Raw genomic sequence first — 23,747 nt, 5'->3', positions numbered from 1 at the left:
AGAAGGGGAGGAGGGAGGACCTGGGTAACTATAGGCCAATTAGCCTAACTTCTATCCCAGGGAAAATCCTGGAAAAATTTATTAAGGAAGTCTATGTATGATAGGCTTGCAGAAGGTAGGATTCTGAATGACAGCATGGCTTCATCGTGGGCAGGTCTTGTCTTACCAACCTCATCTCCTTTTATGAGTTGGTGGCTTGCCACCTGGATAAGAGGGAGGAGGTTGATATTATATACCTCGACTTCCAAAAAGCCTTTGATCTGGTATCCCGCATTCTTCTTGCGAGAAAATTGGAAAACTGTGGGCTTAATTGTGAGACAGTCAGATGTGTTGGAAACTGGCTATGGGATAGGAACCAGAGAGTTCTAATGAATGGATCTGTGTCATCTTGGCAGGAAGTGGCCAGTGGTGTTCTGCAGGGGCTGCTGCTTGGCCCAGTGCTATTCAACGTCTTCATTAGTGATTTGGATATGGGGGTGAAGAGCTCACTGGCCAAATTTGCAAATGACACCATGTTATGGGGAAGCATGGTCACACTTGAAGATAAGCTGCAGATACAGGCAGACTTAGACAGGCTTGCAAGCTGGAGGAGCAGAACCAGAGGAAGGTCAATGTCAAGAAATGTAAAGTGCTCCATCTGGGGATGAGCAATCTCCTGCACACCTACAGGCTTGGCAATGCCAACCTGACCAGCGCTACTAATGAAAGGGACCTGGGAGTAATAATAGACCACAGTATGAACATGAGCCAGCAGTGTGATGCTGTAGCCAGCAGGGCTAACAATACCCTGGAATGCATCAATTAATACATCTCCAGCAAAACCAAAGAAGTGATTCTCCCACTACTCAGCACCGGTGAGACCACAGCTGGAGTACTGCATCCAGTTCTGGGGTCTCTCAAGCTTTTCCACTTTAACAAGGACGTGGTAAAGCTTGAGAGACAGTCCAGAGAAGGGCCACCTGTAAGATCAGAGGCTTGTGTGGTAAGCCGTATGAGGAAAGGTGAGTGATCTGGGACTCTTCATCTTGAGAAAAAAGAAGACTGAGAGGGGACTTGGTAGTAGCTGACCACTACATCAGAGGTGTACATCAAGGGCTTGGTGAACAACTGTTCACCAGAGCACCCTTGGGGAAAACTAGGAGTAATGGTCACACACTCCTGGAAAACTGTTTCAGGTTCAACATTAGGAAAAACTTCTTCACAGTTAGTGTGTCCAGACTGTGGAATAAACTCCCTCCAGAGACGGTGCAATTGCCTACCCTGGAAACCTTCAAGAAGAGACTGGACAGTCACCTTGCTAGGGTTAACAGAGCCCAGTTCTTTCCTGCTTGGTACAGGGGGCTGGACCCAATGATCTTCCCAGGTCCCTTGCAGCCTTACTATCTATGAATCTATTATTTTTTACATGACAACAAACACAGTGTGCATCTGTACAAAGATTTAAAGCAAGCGTTATTTCATACAACAACTTTTAGAACATAATTGATCCTAAAGAAACAAACAATCTGTAAGTGAATATAATGTAGGCTTTCAAGTACTTGATTATATAAAAAATCCATTTCACATTATATGACCTCATTTTGCAACCTAATAGCTAAAGAAAGTATGTTATGAATTTCCAATACAAGATAAATTGTAGTTTATAATCCATAGAGGGTGAGGAGGTGTACTTGAATCTTAACTATCCTGCTGTGTAATTCTACAATTGTAAATACAGTGGTCCCTTGGTTTGCTTAGATTAATTCTGAACAGCTAAGATTACATAAACTGTATGGTTTTATGTTAGAGAAAATCAGCATTCTTCCATCTTTGATACAATGGGATATCTAGCTACTTTGCCCATGTTTTGACTTCAGTTGGGATGTAGATAAATCCCAAAGTATTCACAGATAGATAGTGACTGAGAATTTTTCTTTATTTCCACATTGTCTAGAAACATTATTTTGGATGACTGCTCTTTATCTTAAATCTTCTTTAGTCAAAAATAATATCTATAATAGAAATTACCCAGTCCACAGAGACTCTTTCTTTTAGCAATATATACACCTACCCATAGCATAAGACATATTAGTGTCAGTGATGAAAATGCAGAGCTGTTGGGGCACAGCAAATGAGTTTTATTCTTTCAGAGTATATTTAGTACATTTATACCTACTTCACCATATTTGATAATATATCCAGGAACAGAAGGGGAAACAACCCAGTAAGAATCTTGCTGTTTTTCACTGTCATTTGGCAAACCTTGTAACATGAAAAGTATTTTTTCATTAGCTATAAAAAATTAGTGACACTTATTGAACCTTTTTGCTTTTTAAAGTCATCTCTGCCTCTCCATCTTAGTTTCCCCATCTCATCCTGACCCTATCACATACTTTTCCCACTTCAAATTAATATTGCCCATCTGATCCAAATATCACAAACATCCTCATTCATATCTCCTTTATACTCTAATCCATCCCTCTACTCCACTACATGAAATCTTCCTTTGTTGAAATCCTTCCAAGCCTGTCATAGGCTAAGGACACATGAACAGGTAAGCTATGAGAAGTATAAACCTGGAACAAATTTCATTGTGGTCACTGTGCACAAATGAGTAGAATAAGATAAATGTGGATGAGGTTAAATTTGCTACAGGTGGTATTAACAATTGGGGTGGTATATTTGCAGGGCTGCCCCTCCTACAAACAAGATGTGATTTCAGCCATAGTACAATGATGCACAGTGACAAAGTGGGTCATTTGGAAAAGTTTCCCAAGTTCAAATTTTGAGCGTAAACCATGAAAAAAACCCCAAAGGTTTGCATGCTTCCCAGACAAGACAGCATCATTTCCAAACTGTGAAGACAGAAATACTGTTGCACAACGACCACCCCCAGATTACTGTGATTTATCCGTCTTCCTGCTGCCAGATTAGCATTGACTGCAAGTCCTCAGCCTCCTCAGTGAAAATCTGTAAATCTGGTGGCAGTAGGAACAGCACCCAAGACCTGGGATAAACAAATCTTTCATACAGCCCTTAATAGACTTGTGTGTCCTGCTCTCTCATGATGGTTTCAACCCACATGAAGACAATATTCATGTGTTGAAAAAGGATGGCCCAACATTTTAATTGCCTTGCGTAACATCTTCAGGAACAAGGTGAACAACTGGGTGAGGGTTACATGGACACCAGCAGTTGAGCAGTCAGAGCTCGCACTGATCTCTAATGAAAACAGTCTTGTTGGGAATCCTTGGCCACGTCCAGATGAATGCGGGTATGCGGTATGTGATGCCACACACCACACATTCAGGTGTTTCCTGCACCTCAAGATAGCAGTGCAGGGTGTTTTCTTGAACCTGGGAGATCCCAGAATTAAAAAAAAAAAAAACCCGTATGAAAAAAAACCAGGGTGGCGCACATAGAGGCAGTGTGTGCCACCCAAAACCAGATCCTGGCCAGTCAGAGCCATGCTGGATCCTCTGAGTTGCTGGATTGCTATGGCTGCAGCTCCCCAAGCCCCCAGGACCCCAACAACTCCCCTACCCCAGCTGGGGTAACCTGCTTCATGCCAGAGATCATGTGGCATAGGTGTTCTCTGGGGACAAGTAGCAGCGACACAAAGTGTGCTGCTGCTTCTTGTCACCGGGGAAATAAACAGCCACGCTCGTATGGATGCAGCCCTTAAATGCCTTTATTGAGGAAAATGTCTCTCTTATGTCCCACTGCGATAATCAAGGTTATCTGAGAGCAACCTTCTGTGAGTCCTATCTAACAGGGAGGGGAAAACTACTTAACTGTTCTTACAGATTTTATCTCACATTTTCATTCCTAGAGCAGATGTTTTGGTTGTTGTAGACTTAAAGACACTTGTAATATGCAGCTACTGAATTCTTTTCTAAAAAAGCATTTTAAATTTGACACTGTTTCTTACATTTTTAAAGGAATGACCTCATTTTAAAATGATTTTCCATTACAGATGTCACTACTAAAAATATTAATATGAAAAACTTAGTATAAAATGTCTCCATTTATTAAACACCTACTGCACAGTTTTCAGCTGTCAAAAATGTAGTCATGTATCTTTGTAAGTCCTAGCATTCCAAGAAGGGTTTGTTTTAAGCAAGGCGCACATTTTCTTTTGTGATTTTATTAAAATAATATTTAAACAAATTCAAACAGTTAAAAAGTCTTTGTAAATCTCATCCCAAAGGACCAGGAACTAAATATTAACAACTCTAATAGAAATCACCTCTTTGGTGTGGTAAATTCAGAAAAATCTAGTTTTCCATCTTCCAAACCTTTCATCTCTCTAACATTATGGCACATAATACTAACTTTAACAAATTCATAGGAAATAATCTCTTATCTAAAAAACACTGGTTATCAATTTAAGTATTGATAACCAATTAAAGAAGTTAGTAGAACATTTATTTTTAATTTCTAATATGTAAATATATAGGATTCATTAATTTTATTTTTTTCCTGTGATTTCAACAGTTCCTACCATATATTTAAATAATCATTTAGAAAGAATTAGAGCAAGCTCCACAACACAACGCAACGCAACGCAACGCAACACAACACAACACAACACAGCACAGGCTTTTCAAAGCGATGGATATAAAAATCGATTTCTCAAAAGTATTCAGACAATATTTAATTTATTAGTCAAACCCAAGCTATTTCTCTTGTGTTGATGTCAACTTTGTATAGCATTGGAGATTAAATGTTTACACAGAAGATCAAAAAACCCCCAAACCCCAAAACAAAACGTATCTTAGGCATTTATAGGATTCCAGTTACTCTATCTAGACTTTATTTCAGATAAGCATATAAAATAACTTTCTCTGTTATTGTAATTTTGGAGATGTTAAGGAAAGTTCACATAACTGAAGTACTATCGTGAATGGGTATAACCTGTTCAGGAAGGCCAGGCAGGGGAAAAAAGTGCTGATACATCTATATATATATATATATATATTATTCATCAAAATGAATATATATATAAAAGAGATGTACATGTTTTCTGAGGTTCAATATAAAATGAAAGGTAGGCCTGTTGAAATCCTTTATGTAAAGGTCAGAAGATACAGAAGCAGGGCAAAGGAGGAGGGGGAGGCGCAGAGGTGATCACCTGCTATAGCCTACCAATTGTGCTGCTATTATTTCTGCCACTGCAAGCTCATGCCCCTGCATCTGTGGACATGCCCTTTGAGGCACTAGAAGAAGAGCCCTTTACTCTGGCCCCAGCACAACAGTCTTTCCTTTCCTTGTAGAAAGATGTTCTGTTTACAGCTTGCTTGCTTTTCTCATGTTTAATCTTCTGGGAGATTTTCAAAGTTCCCAGTGGGGCACTCCCTGCCTTTCCAGATGCTCAGCAGCTAGGCTTTCACCAAGACTGACTGCTCAATTTTAAAAGGAACATACTTCTCCATTATACATCTCCCTTCATCACAAAAGTGGAATCTGCAACCCACTCTTCCATATCTAGTCCCCCTTCTTCCCATGAGAAAAAGTCTACATTGACACATGTAACTCTTGGCTGGTTGTGGATGTTGAAGTGGGTTGTAGTGCCAGCTGGGCTCTCTCAACAGGGCTAATTGTTCCTTTTTAAAGGAAGAGATTGCCCTGTTATAGTGAGCTCCCCAGTGTTGAACACAATTGGCAGCAAAAATAGGGAGGAGAAAAAGAACCTGGAGTAGTGGAACAATAGTTTAGGGATTACTTAAAAAGTTAGATGCATTTAAATCAGCAGTGCCATATGGTAATGAAAAAAATAGCTGAAATAATTTCAAAGACATTGCCTATCCTCTTTGAGAACTTGTGGAGGTCAGATAAGTGGAAAAGGGCAAATATAATACTAATTTTTAAGGAAGAGAAAAAGGAAGAGCTAGAGAATTATAGACCAGTCAACCTGATCTCAATAACTGGAAGATCATGGAGCAGGGTCTCAGGGAATGTATTTCAAAGAACCTAGAGGAGAACTAGATCAGGAACAGTGAACAGCAGGAATTCACTGAGAGCAAGACATAACTGACCAACCTGATTTCCTTGTGCAATGAGAAGAAAGGCCTTATTAGTGGGGAGAGAGTCATAGATGTGATATTCCTTGACTTTAGCAAGACTTTTGACACAGTCTCCCACAATATTCTCCTTAACAAGCTAAGGAAATACAGTAAAGTCCTAGTTAGATTGAATTTTTCACATAGTGCAGATAGGCTGGTCTGAAAATTGTTATGCCGTGTGAGGGCCTGGAGTAGATTTAGTGGAATAAATGTAAATTTGGTTCCCGAGATGCAGCATTCCCTCCCCCGCAAATTATTTCATTTTCAAGTAGGCTGTTTCTTATTGCATTATCCATATCTAGAAAAAAAGGACAGCAAACACTATCCATAAACTTTACAGGACTGCTCCGCTCTTGAGCTTACCTTGCCTTTTTCTTCATGATCCAGCTTCAAAATCCAAAAGTTATTAGACTGGTGTCCAAAGTCAATCTAAGCTATGTTTAGTACATGAGTCAAAGGTTGCTTTTAGACAAAGTGAGGTTGGAGCAGCAGTTCTGGCTATGTTGGAAAGGGTCCTAAACTTCACAGTACAAGGCAAATCAGTTTTAAATACTTATGTTTTATCACAGGATACAGCATGGTAAAAAAATAAATTAATCTAATTTGTGGCCATGAAGTATAACATTTGCTAATCATAACTGTATAGTGATTTTAGAGTTAAGGGGGTTTTGGTGCTCTAAATGTACATTTTCTTTCTTTTACATGTTTAGATTTCTTTCAAGTATAACATTAATTCTAGCTCTCCTGAGTTTGCAGTGTTTGTTTTGGAGTTATTTAAAACATCCCTATGAAATATTTTACCCTAAAATACACACTCTCCATATCCATCATAACATAGTAGGTGTCTGTAAATGGATAGAGAAGTGGTATCTGAGGTAGCCGTGCAAATTAGATCTTGAATTGCTGCTGTAAATAGCTATTACAGCCTACCTGACTTTAGGTGTGCTATGGCTCATTACAGAAACACTGTGAAGTAAGTGGACTACATTCTGCACAAACATAAACCTAAAAGTGGTTGTCAGGAGTAGCCCACTTAGCATACTGTGCAGTAATCTCCTGGTGACAAAGGTATAGACACATATGGCAAGGTTTATAGATGAAAAAGGCATTCTGTCCTTCTCAAACAAAAATAGGAAAGCTCTCTTCTGGCCCCTATTGATACTCAAAAACTCAACATTCAATAGGTTTCCAATGTACAAACCTTAGTGAATAGAAGGTGAAAATGATTCCTCAGTTAAAGGGGCCTTCCACTCTATTCTCCAGTCGTTTCCCCTAGCTAATAAGAATATTCTCTCTCTCATATCCAGAATGAGCCCAGGTCAGCTAGCTCTCCCTAAGCCTAATGCCAGTTAGACTCTGGAAAAGACAAACAACAAAGTATCCTACTCTGATACAGACATGTAGAAAGGAAGGCATCATACATTTAAGCTGTTTTGTATTAGCTGCAAGCATTGCTACAAAGAAGTAACTATAATTTATTGTAGACTTAGATGGTCAAAAACACTCATTTGAGTCATGGTCATGTGACCTCCTATAATTCTGCCTAGGTGCTCACCTGGTTGGATCTTTGAAGTGACTTCCCTATTTTGCTTTTTATATTTTTTTTAAAATGCCGCATAAGTTGTATTTTATTTCAGCTATCAGAAGATAGATACAGTATAAAGGTAATTGAACTCTGCACTTCTGGTTTGTATTATTACCAGAAAACCTTGATAAAAATACAGTCTTATTATATGTGTACTTTATTTCAAAAATGCATATCCTAATTTTATATATATATATATATATATATATATCAGTCAGTACTTCTCTTTTATGTTTTTTGACAGGAACATAGGCAACATTCCAGGCAATTAGTTTGAAGAATGATTCCAAAAACAGCCATACTTCTACCTGATCCTGATGTATCTTTGGCTGATGGAGGATTTGTTGTCATTAGGTTTGGGTTTTTTTTTTAATTCTCTCTCTGACTTCTTTTTGAATTTTGAGCATAATTATCACCCATTTCTATGCATATTGTATGCTAATTGGTTATTTTGAAATACATTCATTCCCTGCAAAAATGTGTGGAACTCAAACAGGTACTTAAAGAGTTCACTAAGGGGTGACACATTTTTCCTCTGCACTTAAGTAGTTTTTTGACTTTTATGTTTATCCTCGTTATTATTCTCCTGTATCCTGTAGTAATTTTTAGCCAAGGATCCCAAAGTGTGTTACAATCATTAATGAATTGAGCACCACTACAGAGCTGAAATTAAAATATCAGCCTTATATTACAGATTAGAAAGACTTTGAGAAATCAGGGCATCTTTCCAGGCTACAACATTGTCTGTATAGAGATACCCAAGCTAGCTACCATACTGAAAACGGTATAGCTCCATTAGCCTTGTGCTCTTCCTGGAGTAGTTGGCCCTATTGAAAGGCATGGTTTATTAGCGTGGGCAGAATGCCCCACTAACACAGCTATTCTGCTTTCAGTGTGCATTCTGAATGACATTGGCACATACCCCAAAAAGCCTTTCCCAATGTCAGGAAGGAAATCTGTACCAAAGCTGAGTACACTTGAATGGCAACTAAATTTCCCCATTGCTAGTTCTGTAACCCCATGACTTCTCCAAAAGGGCACCATTTTACTCGTTCCCCCCCCCCCCTTTGTGATTCTCCTTGAAATTTTAAGTTATTTTAAAATCACTGTCATTTTAGCTTTTTCTCTCTGTGCACTGGTAAAAGCAGTATTTTAATATTCCAACTATCTTCCATACAAAAAACAAGAACTAAAAAGTCTTCTTAAAACGTGGTCCAGATTTGTAAGGAGCTCTATGGTTCACTGAACATTTTATTTAATATGGAGATTGTATTTGGAGTTGTTTGATTTGCAGAAATAACAAGCCTAAATGCTTCAATTTCTAATGGTAATTAGTTTTCAGCCCAGACAGTCTGTTTAGCTCTATATTTACTACCTTGTAAAGAACTATCACAACAAGCCCTGAAGTCTTATTTGAAAATTAATAAGCTAAACAAGGAGGAAATTCTTTACTTTTGCATAGCAACGCTGTATGTATTATACTTTTTGATTGCAAAACCCAGCTTTTCAATTATAGGTTTACTAAACTATGAAGCCTGAAAAACTATAAAAGGCAATTATCAATGTTTCTTAATACCATAAATGACTAATGCAAGTACATTTTACTGTAAGAGAAACAAAGAGTTGTTTTGTGAAGAGAATTCCTTTGCTTCCTGAGTCAGACTGGAATAAACTTGGTTCACATACTTTCAATATTATTCACAATTAATATTAGTTTTTTGTGGTGGTTAAAATAATCTATTGCAGATTCCATTGCAGTTTACGTGTTGTGAAATAAAGGTGCCTTTTTTCTCTGTGTTTTACAGTTCACTTTACTCTTTTAATGTGACAGCCAGTTAGAAATAAGGCAGAAGCTTTCAGCAAAACCTGTAGTTTGGCTCTTTCGTAGATAATATTTTCCAACCCCATATCTAAAATGAAGGAAACCCTTCTCTGTTCAGAAATGTCCTCTTCCATTATATACCCTGCTGCTTTTAAAAAAATAATGACAAAAAGTCTCCCCTTGACAAACTGCAGGGTTTTTTGTCTGACCACTTTTTAAATGTGAAGAACAGATGACTGCACACAGACTTGAAATAGAGAGGGCTAACCTTTTTGTCAGGCTTGCCACAAATTAGCCCTGTACCCCACCTTCCTGAGTGCCACTCTGCTCCCCTTCCTCTGCCTGCTCTGCTTACTGCTTCCTACCTTGGGCTCTCTGTCTAATTTCCTGCTCTGTTTTTGTTTAGTGTCCTATTTGCTACTCTGTTGCCTGCGTCTCTGATCTGCCATATGTCACACACAGAGATGGTACTTGGGGCACTTATGCCACAGATTGGCCACCACTGCTTTAGAGGTTAAGTGTGCCTCCACCTGCAACTGACTCAGTCTGCTTCACCACTAGCTCCTGCCCCAGGATCATGGATGGGGAAACACATTTCAGCTAAAAGAAGGACCTCTGCATGTTACAGCTACTTCAAGTGGACCCAGCCCTTTATAGAAGTAGTATACAGTGTAAAAAGTAATGCACTTTTGAGAACCCTCCCTCAACTGCCTGTACAGTTCCCATCTCCCTCTTTTACCGCCCTGAGGAGAATGATGTTATCCCAGAGAAGAATGACTCAAATAATGTCAGTTGAGCTGGATGAAAAATTGCAACTGCTTCATTTTGTGACTGTGAAAAAACCCTCTGGTGTTGGGGTGCTCCCAGAGACATACTTCGTGTTGGGGTAAAGAAGTTACTCCCCACTGTGTTGAATGCATATGTCTAAGTTATTAATTTGCCCAGAAAATCAGAATTACCACAGGCATTTGGTTAGGTAATAGAAAAACAAAAGGAAAAAAAAAAAAAAAAGAATAAGCTATCAAATGCTCTGAAAATGCAGTACGGTAAAACAAAACTGAAAAAAAAAATCTTTATTCTACATTCAGACTACCATTTAGCCCTCATCATGAATGTCACATACCTCCCGAGGCTTGGGGAGGGCACGGCGACTGCCCACAGGTGGCAGCATTGTTGGCAGCGGGGGTGTGGTGTCAGGGAGTTCCTGTAGGCAGCCACAGCAGTGTTGGTGGCGAGAGGCGGGGGGATGGTAAGCGGCAACTACCTGCAGGCACCACCAGCAGTAGCCAATCTCAGAGGGTGCATGTGCACCCGTGTGCACCTCCTACGGATTGCCAATGGCTCTCAAACATTGAATAAATGTTGACTCCTGAGAAAGTCTTACAGAGTCTACCCTTCAGTTGCAACCCCCTCAGTCACAGCTAGTTCCCTCAACTGGAGATCTCAATTCCCCTTCTCCTTACAGGGATCCCTTTCTGTAGCCACCTCCCTCCACCCCGCCCTTAAGAATCACTGCACCCAGAACTTTGCACACAGCCTCCCCAATCCCCACCCACCTGGAGGGGAGCCAGAGAATCCTGCAGAGTGTTTTTGCATATGAATTGGTGACACTGACAAAAAATATGTTTATGAACATTTTAGGAAACTATACTTCCTTTTTTTCAACCATCTGCATCTGGAAGTCATTTCTAGTTTAAAATAGCCATTGAGATCTCCACAGACTCCGTCAAGTCTATTGAGAATTGCAGGCTACAAAGTTATTAGACATCAAAGCTTTTTCATTAGAGTGAAAACTTTCCTATTGCAGTAAAAATATTGGGTACCAGTCTAACACGATGGGGAGATAGTGACATTCAATTTCCTTCCTATCATTTTCTGAAACTCAACCCAGGAGCATTGTGACAGAAAGCTTAGATTATTCACCTGGACTTGGAACCTGAAATCTGGAAGAAAGAGATCCTAATGATTAATAAAAAGGAATATTGTCTGCAGAATGAAGGAAGTAAATTGTATACCTGGGGGCTGGAACTAAGTAGATCCCTGGAAAACTGTGGTCATTTGTGATAACTCTTTGGTTTCAATCCAAAAATTTACTTTACCAGCTAAAATGTGTTTAAGCTACATTTTTTTCTTGTCTTTATTAGGTTGTTAACACATGTTAACTAGCCATGTTAACTAACATATTAATACATATACAATTTTTAGAGTGGAGACATAGTATCTATGAATAAAACCATATTCATGATCTGTTATAGGTAAGAGAGTTGGGATAGGAATCCCTTCTCATGTTTCTTGAAAGGGGGAAGGGTTTAAAGAGAATTTCACACAGGAGAACAGGACAAAGGGCAATTGGAAAAACAAGTGGTATTCTCTAGGGCTACTTTTTTTAGCCCTATAATTTCTCTACCCAAACTGTTAATACAATTAATTCAACTCTACCCCCAGTACAATGAATCTAAGTTGCCTCATCCTCATACAGTTAACAGAGTCTGTCCCTCAGCCTCACTGCAGTTAATATAGTTCCATCATCCATCCATCGCAATAAAGTCAGGCAATACTGTCCCACACAATTAACTGAATAAAACCTTACCATTGTGCAAGTCTCTATAGCTATCACCAGTGCTCTGGGGCCCTCCTTTCTTGTCCTTCCAAATGAGAGGGGGAGCCCTGCTCCCCAGGAATCTATTTTTTCCCCCTGGAAAGATGGAGAGGAAATTCAGAAGAACTAATGTACTGGATAGCCAGGGGTCAAAAATACTTCTGGGAAAAAAAATGGAGCAGCACTGATTGTGCACCCTTGCAGTGCAGAGAACACCAGATTCTGTGGCATGTGGTGCTGCCAACGTGTTTGTGGTGCCAGATACCACATGACTGTGCTCATCTGGATATGCCCTTAGGGATGGTATATAACAGTTGTGCTCAATCTTTTGACCCGTGGGCCAGAAAAGTTGTGCATGGCTTACCCATGGGCTGGATCCAGAGTTGGGTTGGTACCTGAGGTTGGTCCACAGGTGCAATCTGGCACACCATCCAGGTCCTGCATGCTGGGTCCAGCCAAAGAACAACCCCATGCACTGGCCTGACTCTGAGCACTAAATCCAGTCATGGAGTAACCCTACACATTTACATGTTCCTGCATGTAAGGTTTTGTCATCTGGCCTTCAGGGCTCCATGGGTCCATAAATTTAGCAAAGGGGGTGGGGGGGAGCTGTGGCAGTATTCATTGCCCTAGCTCTGGAAGCTAAAACAATTAATGCTGACACCATATCCCCACTGACAATTTTCTGGACTTGTGGGGACCTTATGGGCTGCATGACATAGTCCCATGGGTCAGTTTTGGTGCATGGGTTGGAGATTGACACCACTTGTACAGAATGAAAGTGTGAGAGATGGGTGTGTTAAATTTGCATTGTTTCCAAGTCTGTTGAGGACCATCACTCAGTTTTAAGTTCAAACCTCAAATCAGTTTTCCCCAAACCAAATTTGTTTCCATTTGCTGGGATTTGAAGAGGTAAAAATGGATCTGAGACAAGTCTTCCAAACAAATGATGGGCCCTTTCTAAAGGTTTTCTGAAAAGGACTCATTCACCAACAGGAGTATGACGGCCAGAACCAAAGAAATTAATAAGCACTAAATATGTACTTATTAGAGGCATTTGGAATTTTTGTCTAATATAAAGCTTATATTTTTGTAACCCACAAATGTAACTTGTAACTGTTTGTGGAACTGACTAGGCCTCAAAAACAAAGCTAGTGTTGTAAAATTAGCTGACCTAATGGTTCTTTCTTGATCAGAATTTAGTCTTGATGATGATAAAAACTGGACCTCAACCATGTGGCCTACTACCTAGCACATTCCAGGAAAGCACATCTCAAAAAAGCATAGTCAGAGAGTTTTAAAGGGGTTGAATTTAGGCAGAGTAATGTTAATTTCAAACCTGAAGATGCTGCATTGCAATTTGCTTATTGGATAAACTCAAGTCTGGGTAGTAACCTTTTATAATAATTTTTAACACCTTTTAATCCCATAGGGTAACAGCTATAAAACAAGATTGTGAATGATTCTAAAGCCAACAGATTAGCATAAGACTAGGTATAAAAAGCACGAGCATGAGGTGACCAACAGGAAGGAGGGAACAGGATGGTAATTACTGTTCCAAGCCCGGACTCCAGACTGCCAGTGTGAGTGAGGAGCGGATCCTGATCAAGGGACTTTCCCCGGTAATCCCTCGGACAGCGCCAATAGGGGACGCCTGACTTCACTGGAATCACCTGACATGCACCTGGCATTGAGGGACTATCGATAAGTTGCCAACCCATGTCTGTCTATTTGTTGTTTTAAACAGCCAGTGGCTGATACCTTCACAGTGCCCTGCTGGCCTGTGACAGATTGATCTATCCATCTGTTGTTATTATTTACTATTAGCTCTTTAATACTGCATTATTTGCTTGTCTCATTTATCTTTTTGTTAACTGTTGTGTGTGTGTAAACTATAATAAACTTGTCATTGCTTAACTCCCAACTCTGCCTCCTCGATCCCGAACCAAACAGCCTAGTGGCTAAATTGATACATTTACAGTGCCCAGCTGGCCTGTGACACAGGAGGTAATGGTATTAGGCCTGGGCATTCCCCAGAGGGACTTTATCATGATGATGAAAGCAGTTATTTATTTCCTAAAGACTTTTCCAGTAAAAATGCTTATGTTAGACAATTTTGATTGCAGCTGAATCACAGGAATTCCATAGACTGCATATGTGAGAGACAAAGTTTTTGTGGGTGATCTCTTATTGGACAAATTGTATGGCTGGGATAAATTTAGGCTCTTGAATACACGGCATTATATCTCAGCTTCCTAGTAAATCTAAGAACTCCTGCTGTTATGGAAAAGCACTGACGAATGTTAATAGAAATTAAATCAATTAAGCTATATAGAAAACAGAGTAAAATTCCTGGACCATCATGGCTACAACATCACTGTAACACAACTGTAAAATTATTTAGAATTTAATAGAGAAGAATGCCCTTTCTAGAGAAGTTTTAAAACCTACAGAATGTAACAGAGGATAATATCCCCACTACAGAATATAAAGGGATGGACTAAAAATTACATTGCAATTTTATCATTCCCTATTAAAGCCCATAGGACTTCTCTCTACAAAATCTTATAAACTCCATCTCCATATTAGATTCACAGCTTAAAAAATTAAATATTCTCTTGTCCCAATGGAAATTTGTGAATTCATAACTCCTGACCCTTAGAAGTATTCTAGAAGACTGGAAAGGTTCAAAGAGCCAGCTCCACAAAAATCAAATTGTCACTAACATAAATGCAGATAAATGTTAACAGTAAATTTGATAATAAAATACAGATAAGTTACAAATGACCAAACATCACAGGTAATGCATACCAAGAAAATGATTAAAAATATGTAACATATGAATTTATTTAAAGAAATAACATTCTTATTAACAGTTGAAAGAATTTAAAATTAATTTCTCCAAGTCCTAACTTTGTAAAAAGCCTCCAACAGGGGGCTAGTCTGTTAGCAAAAGAATTTCTCACCTAGTCTGTTAGCAAAAGGTTTCAAATTAAGTTTTAAAAGTGCGCTTATCTTGGTTCATCTGAAGATAGGCTATTCAGCAACAACAACAGTTCAAGGCTGAAAAGCAAAGATTTTGAGATGAACCCAGATATTTCTACTCTTAAATCTGGCTCAGTATAAAAAAGTTTAATAAATAAGGCCAGTTTAAAAAAAAATCCTAATAGGTTCTAGTCTAATTAATATCCATATGCCTACTTTTATCCCCTATTTAAGCTATATCTTGCCCTACATCTGAACGAACCGGCATAAAACCACTAAATGTATTCTGAGCAAGCTTTAGCCTACTTTTTTTAACCTGGTTTGCTCACCTCTGACATTCTCTCATTTGCTCATTTCCTTTGCCTCTTACACAAACTTTGGTCAAGTGAATGCAAACAAATGCTATACCGTATTGCCATTAAACGACTAAAGGCCTACTACAGTCTACATAAAAAATGTGTTAGATGTTAGTTTCCATCCTTGCTACTATTGAGATGTATCTAGAAAATCAACTGTGAACTCTGGGGATTCTGCCCTTTGCATTTTACTTTTTATTATGTTACATTCAAGGAAAGACCTATCTACTAAAGCAGCAAGTATTTTTCTCTTTAGGAATGCAAAGCTAGTACTGAAATTTTTAGAACCCCATTCAGTTTTTCAGCTTGGTCACTTCAGAAATCTCAGAAACATTTATATCTAAAACCAGCAATAAATGCAGAGATTCCTCTAATTAAAACAAGCATGATCTTCTTATGCACCAGAGAGCCGTTGGCAAACTGTTCATTCTCAAGGGCATCCGTAAGTGCGATCATGTTATCCTGGACAACCAATCTATTCATACAAATTCAGAAATATGGAAGTTATAGAGAGCACTTACAAGCACAGAATTCAGTTTATTTCTTGAGGATTGTATGGAAGAAGGTAAAGGAGAGAGAGATGGATGCTTTCTTAATCTTCAGGAAAGGCCAGAAAATTATTTATCTTGCTTCTTACTCTTACGTCCCTTTCTAGTTCTTCAAAACGTACTGGTGAAACCAGTATACAGGCCAATAAGGTTCTTCCTATTCCTTCCATTTCTGTCATTCAGACTATGGCTTCACTCAGTCCTACAGACCAAGACTCAGGAACAGAATATTCAACTATTCTTCTGTGGGTAGAAAAAGATACCCAGAAAATCATTAAACATATATAGATTTTTTTCTTTGTGGGGTAAGTTATACCCAAGAAACATAAATTCCTCCAGGAATTAAGCCCCTAATCATAGACACTTAAAAAAAAAAGTAGAATATAGTATACGCATCCCGCCATTCAGCCCTTGCTGCCATTCTCCCCAGAGAAACCCAAATTAGGGAATAGAGACATGCTAAACAGGGCTGCCACCTCCTTATCAAAACCTGTCAAGCCAAAATACTATTACTTTGGGAATGTCAATGTCTTACTAAACTATTTAGCATTAATTGACAACTCCTCCTGCAGCATAAGAGGCTTAATTGCAAAGTTAGCACAACTGTTAGTTTGATGCAGTACAGCCCAAGTGTCAAAGCTGGCAGTTCGAAAATTTGTTAGCCTTGAAGAAAAAAATTCATAGGGGTAAAGATTCTGTGTGTCTGTGTAGACTAAACCCCAGCTAGAATGCAGTTGTAATGGGAGGGTCCCTGGGCATCTGATGATCGATGCCCTCCCCTTGTTATATGGCAGTTTGCCCTCACCTCACCTGCCACGCTTTGATGAAGAATTCATTGATGTAAAATGTGGGAGGCTGCCTTAAATGTGGCCCTGCAGTACTGGGCCAGATAGATGGCTCCATTCCACCCCTACACCACGTCAAATGTCTCACAGATGGCTTCAAATTCTCCTTACCACTCCCCCAGGCTGCACTCAGCCTCTGGCCCACGCAGGCCCCAGGTCCCTCTAGGTGGACCTTGGCCCCTCACTGGACCACACTCAGACCTGTGTCTGGGCCACACACTGCCCTCTTTGTGGGTCACACACTCACACTCTGGGCCTTTCGCTCCTCAGGTCCCTCTTAGTGGACCTTGGACCCAAGCCTTTCCCTTCTACAGGGTGACCCACAAAGCAGCTGGGGCTGAGGCTTTACAATGCCCCATTTTCACCTTTCACTGGAGAGGCACAGGTGTGGTATTTCCTGGGAGCTGCCCCACCACAGGCAGTCCTACCACACCACCCAACTCCCAGTGGGATGCAGTTTCAGGTCTTACCCAGGACCAAAAGGAACCTCCTCCACCCCCATAATTCCTACCCTAACCTCCAGGTGTTATAGGAGCTGCAGTCGTCAGGTTCTGTACTGTTACTCCCTACAGCTCCCCAAATATAACTGCTAGCCCTGCTCCCAGGGTCTGGGCTTATATACTCCCTGCCCAGCCCTCCTCCAATCAGGTGGCTGCTTGAGGTCAGGAGACCACCTAATGGGGCCTGAGCTCACCTGCCGGCTGCTCCACAGCCTGCCTAATGTTCTTAAAGTGGCAGGCACAAAGAGTGCACTGCCACATTAACCCTATTCTATTATCTTTGTCATCCAATGAATTCACAGTGGAAATACAGTGTGCAACAGCTCCTTTAATCTTGCATGTTCTGCCCCTTGTTGCTGATTAGTGGAGGACACTGCTGCTCCCTCCTGATCGGCAGGGAAGCTAAAACCATGGTTTTAAACATGGCATCATTTTTGCCTCCCCACCAGTCAGTAACAAACAGCAGGACTGTCCAGAGTCCCTCAGCCAATCAGTGGCAGGAGGCAAAAACAACGCCATGTTTAAAACCACTGATCAGGAGTGAGCTGCAAGTGGGGCCCCTCCACCAATCAGTGGGGGAGGGGTGGGAGAACCTGCAAGTTTCAAGGAGCCACAGCACACCCCACTTCCCTTGTGAACTCAGTAGGTCCCTACCAATGGGTAAGACCCAGATGTATACTATAAAGTATATTGAAATTGCTGAGGATAAAAGCACTTCTTTGTGGGAACAACTGAAGGTTTCTCGGGCCTTGTCAGATCAAATATAATCTGATACTTCATTAAAACCTCATATGATAAAAATCTTTTTCAAAACATGGAGCCTAGTTTGTTGTTGGAGCAGTTAAGAAAGAATGTGATTTATCAACAATTTTTAATCCCCTCTTCTGAGAGGTGTGAGACCTGACTTCCAAGCCTCATTTTGCTTAATTTGGATTGAGATGGGTTTTCTACATTGCAAAATAATGCCTTGACTACTACATTATTGACTACTCTGGGCCAGGGCTTTTTTAGGCTATTCTACTAGCCAATTTCAGGGATGCTTGGTCTCTCATTTTCAAATCTTCTAAAATAAGTACAAAAAAATAGCTATCTTTTGCCATTTTCAGGGCTTCTAATTGTAGTCCTGAAACCTTGAAACTGACCTAGAACCTTCTCAGTTTTGGGGTTGCTAATAAGACAGCCCTGGCAGCAAGTAAGATGGGTTATTCTGTACTTAATGAACACAGTTTACATTAAGTTTAGGTGGGTGCACCCTCCAGGTAAGTACATAGTCTTTTTTTCAGTCCCAAGGCTATGGACGTAAATGGAATGTACTGTAATTAAATGTTCATTGGAGCAGGGACTTCAAACCAAATCTCTTACAACTCCAGGAAATGCCCTAATGATTAGACTATAGTGTCAATATCTTACTTAAATGCTCCTTGCACCACAATAAATGCAACATGAGAAATGACAGTCTCAACCCACAGTATCCAGTATCCTGGTGGTTTGAGCATTCTCTGGGATTGTGAGAAATCTGGCTTTATGCCTCTGGTCCAAAAAAAGCATACTGTGGATTTGAGAACATGCCTCCCACCTCCCATGTGAGTGCCCTAACTATGAGTTAGAAAACTTAGATCCTTCCCTCTTTCAGTTTTTATGTGAAAAAGAGCTGACTTGGGTGACAAAGCAGAGTAGTTAGATAGAGTGGAGATAGATGCTTCTCATGTGCCTCGAGTTAAATACCCAGCCACTTTTTGAAGGATGTGGCCTGAGTCTTGTTCCTCTCCTCAGCTTTTCCTACTGGCTAGTTTAGGTGCTTATCTCTTCCCATATATTCTGTTGGGAGTGTGAGGCACCTAACTTTGGGTTAGGGATTCTGTTACATGGCAGGATGCCTAAAGGATCGGCTCTGTCCTTATAATGCCATCTTCTGAGCAAGTTTAACTGTCAGGTTTTTTGTTTAAAAAGGCGTGGCTTGCATGGTAATAATGTAATTCATACCAATAAAGGTGCTAATGCTTTTAATGAAGACCTCTGTAGTGACACTAAGAATGGAAAATATTACTAAAATGAGGTACTCCCTGTTATACAATATAAATGATAGTGGTACAATAATGTAGAACAATGAGAAGATGTAGAAAGAGACTGAACCTTTAAATCTTAAGGGAATCTTTAATAACTATGAATTTGATCAAACATTATTTACAGTAATTACATGTACAGTTAAACTTTATGCACATGTTTCAGTTACACTACTTTAGACTGGCGGAACAGTGTCTGCTCCCAGACCATAACAGATTGCTCTCACAGGACATCTGCTTCATGTGTTTCATTTTTTTTTAAATTAGGCAATTCTGTGTAGCTATAAAAGTGTGAAAGCATAACACTTTATTCAATTTTACACAGAAATTAGGTGGTTGTAACCCATTTTTTTCAAGTCTTTTTCAATGGCACAATTCTCATGTACACATAAAATAACATCTACATTCTTAGAGGAAATAACAGAATTTAAAATGATATGGAGCAACATATTAAGTCATTTAGCCCCTCAGATGATCTCAAAATACTTTGCAAACATTAATTAACCTGCAAGATATTTTTGTAAGTTAGGCAAATATCATATCAGCTCCACAGAAAAACAGGAAAAGCACAGCAAGGTTAAGTGATTCACATAGTTTCACACAATAAGTCAGTGCCAGCTTGCAAAACAGCACTTAGGAGTCCTGACTCCAGCCTGCTGCTACTAGGAAACCACAGTTCTCGCAGGTCCTACAAGAATTCTTAAAAAAAAAAAAAAAAAAATAGAGAATTAGCATTAGAGACTATTAAAGAACCTTGGGTACTATTTCAATTCCTCAGGTAAAATCTAGAATCATAGAAAAGTAGGGACCTCAGGAATTCATCTAGTCTACCCCCCTACTCAAGACAGTCTCATCCCTATTTACACTATTCTATACAAGTGTTCATCTAATCTATTCTGAAAACTGCATGAACACCCCCCTCACATACTACCAGGCACAATGTCCCCAGACACCAAAAACACCTACATTTCCAGAGATGAAGCAGGGAGACAAGGGCACTGTCATAACCAGGCTTTTCTTCCTCTTCAAGGCTCCAGATGTTGCTGTGGAAGGTAGATGGGGTAGAAACCTAGGCTGGAGTGACAGAAGGGTAATATGATTTCCATTTATGGAAAAATGGGAAGAGAAGCCTGCTATCAAAATGTTTTTTTGCCCTGTGGTAGGGCAAGTCAGGATACTAGTGATGGGCTATGGGAGGAAATAAAAAAGCTGTTAGAAAATTAGAGAAAAACTTGGCGAAAGTCAAACAGAAAAAAGACAGACACAGATGTACATACAGAAAGCGAAGGACTAGTAACAGTCCAGAAATGAAGGGGGAAACAGAGAACATTTTTTCAAGCTATTCAAAACCTTGGTGGGTGACAGGGGAGCAGGAGCATGTCATCACTTCTGTTTTCTCCCACAAGCACTAGGTTGGTGGGCAAAGGGGTAATGGTTTACAATATTGCCAAATACATCTTCAGATATTACTAAACTCAAATCAAGAGCTTGGGACTATATTTCATGTTTTATAACCTTTTCCTATCTCTGTGTGAAGAACTTGGTCTAACTCTCTTTTGTGCCCTTCAGCAGCTGCTACTAAAATAGACAGAACTGTCTACGGCTCCTAATCAGCTGCCCCTGCAGAACTCACAGACAGCAGAAGTGGAAGCTGTGTCCAGATCGAAGCCAAAACTGACAGTCAAATCCATCTCTCCTGCACAATTGTTGGGGCCTAAGTTCAAGCATTTTTCCATCTTGAGGCAATTTTTATTTTCAAACAGGAAAGGTTTATCCTAAATGATTCAAGCATTAAAATGCCAACTTTTAATGCATTCACAGAGTTTACAGTAAGATAGGATCATAAGATCATCTAGTCTTACCTCATGCACAAACCATTTTACTTTACCCCTCTGGTCAAGCCAATAACCTGTTTGACTAAAACTTAACTAGTTTTTGACTAAAGCATATCTTCCTAAAGCAGAAGGGCTTCTAGCCTTGATTGGAAGACATCAAGAGATGTAGGACCCGTTGCATTCCTTGGTAGTATGTTTTGACAGTTAATCACTCTGGAAAGAACATTCTCCCTTGCTTCTAATTTGAATTTTTCTGGCTTTAGTTTCCAGCTACTGGTTCTTATTCCTTTCTTGACTACACTTATGAGCCCTTTGCTACCTGGCATTTTCTCCCCGGAAAGGTATTTGCATATCATGATTACTGAATTCACCCCTCAATCTTCTAAATAGATTAAGCTTCTACTGCCATAAGGCTCTCCAGTTATTTTTGTAGCTCTTTTTTTGCAGATCCTTCAATCACAACCTCATCTTTAAAATATAGCCGTCAGATTTTCACAAAATGGCCGTGTATTGGTCTATACAGAAGTAAAGTCACTTTCCTCTTTTTACATTCAAAGATCACATTAGCCTTTTCTTTTTTTTTCTTTCCTTTTTTTTGGTGACAATCACACTGAAAGCTCACTTTGAATTTTCTTTTTTGTTTTGTTTTTGCTGCTCACTTGGACATCTCAGTCCTTTTCTGTGTTACTGCTTTCTAGGATAGTCCTCTATTGTGTAGACCCAATGAGTTATGTTCCAAGTTTATAGATACATAACTTTGCACTTGGTTTGAATGGGGCCAGCATATCTGAACCTCTTCAGTATTTATTGCCAATCATCAGCAAATGTTATCATAATCAATTTTATATTGAATTTATATTGTGTGTATGTGTGTGTTTTTGTATGTATTTTAATACATGTATATATTTTATGTAAATACATATATATTTTTTAAATGTTATATTATATTTTATATTACATCTATTAAATAAAAAGGGATTGATCCATCCAGGAGAACACTATGAAAACCCAAATGTGATGATGATTCTCCATGGACAACTGCTTTTTGAGATATGTCAGTGTAGCAGGACACTAAGGTGCCTGCTACTGAGAGAGCGCAGAAGACTCCTCAGGTGCTGGTTCCCAAGGCAATGGGAGCCAGCAAATGACCCACACCTGCCAGCGGTCAGCTGGCTATAAGAGGCAAGACCTGGCTCCTATGAGGAGGAGGGGAGTTGAGATTAGAGGTAGTTGCTAAGACAGTAGGAGTGCTTTATCAATGGGGAAGGATGAGGAAACTCCTGGCCAGAAGAGAGAGAGAACTTGAATGCCAGAACAGCATTGGTCACTGTGGTAGGAGAGAAAACCTGGTAGGCCTGAGCCTAGTTATAGCTGGAGGCTTATGTTTGCATTGTAGCCCAGGGGCTTGTGTTTATGTTGTTGTTTGTGCTTGCAGTTTGTTTAACACTGGTGGTTTGGGTGAGGCTATAAGGGGATGGAGGAGGCCTCATAGGGGACTCATGATAGAGTGAGGACCCCAGCCCCAGTGAGGGCATGGAGTTTGGGAGTACAGATCCCAGCTCCACAGAAGAGCCCTGGTGAGAGGGACAGCCCTGCAGAGGGAAGAGCCCCGGTGAGAAAGGTGGCGTATACAGAAGGCCCGTAAGGCCTAGACATGCCGGGCACCTGGAGCAGGAGAACTGTGGCCAAGTGGAGGAGAGGTAGTGTCCCTACAAAAGAAACATATCATCAAAGTTGTGGTGGGTGAGAATAGGAGGGTGCAAATCTGAAGCTTGGCACAGTAGAGGAGGCGGCAAGGGCTAGCACGGCGACCCTGCTGTCCCTCCTGCTACAGTCAGCTAGCTAGTTCTTATTCTAGGTAATATGTGCTCTTTTCAGGTTTCATAGGTCCCCTCTACACATTACATGTAGTGCACAATTTACCAGTTAATTTCACAATTAATTTAAACTGGCTACATGTGCAAATTAACTATCATGCCATAAAAAGGTCCAGCCAGCTATAAAAGTACAGCTTGAAAATATGCAATACATTTATAGCTGGTTTCTATTCAGATTTAATTTGCACGTGTAGCAGGGTCTTCCCCTGTGGCTGGGAGCCCTGTCAGCTTACAACAGCTCTCAGCCTCAGGCATGCGCGATGCATAGCTGGGACTTGGAGTCCTGCAGCTGAGAGGACTCTGTCTGGGCAATGCCCCACAGCTACTGGGACAGAGTCCCACAACTGATGAAACTCTTAGCCCTGGCATCTTGTTAGCTGTGGGACTCCTGGCCCTAGTAGCAATGAGGTACTGCTGGGTGACAGTCCCATCAGCTGCAGGACCTACAACTGCAGAAGCTGGGGGAGCCCAGGACAGTGATCCTGGGCTTCCCCTATACCAGCAATAAGGTGTTATAAAATCTGATGCTGGATCCTACAATCATACCTCCTGCCCTGCATGTGTGGCATGGAAGGAGAAGTGATTAGAGGGACTCTGTTACACTGGATGTTGAGTCACTTCTAGCAAGCTTATATTTGACATGTTCATAGGGAGAGCTCTCATTAGAGCTGATGGGCATATTAGCTGC

The sequence above is a fragment of the Alligator mississippiensis genome, chromosome 1 (genome assembly GCF_030867095.1).
Source record: "Alligator mississippiensis isolate rAllMis1 chromosome 1, rAllMis1, whole genome shotgun sequence".
NCBI lineage: Eukaryota > Metazoa > Chordata > Crocodylia > Alligatoridae > Alligator > Alligator mississippiensis.
This window is presented reverse-complemented; position numbering follows the sequence as displayed.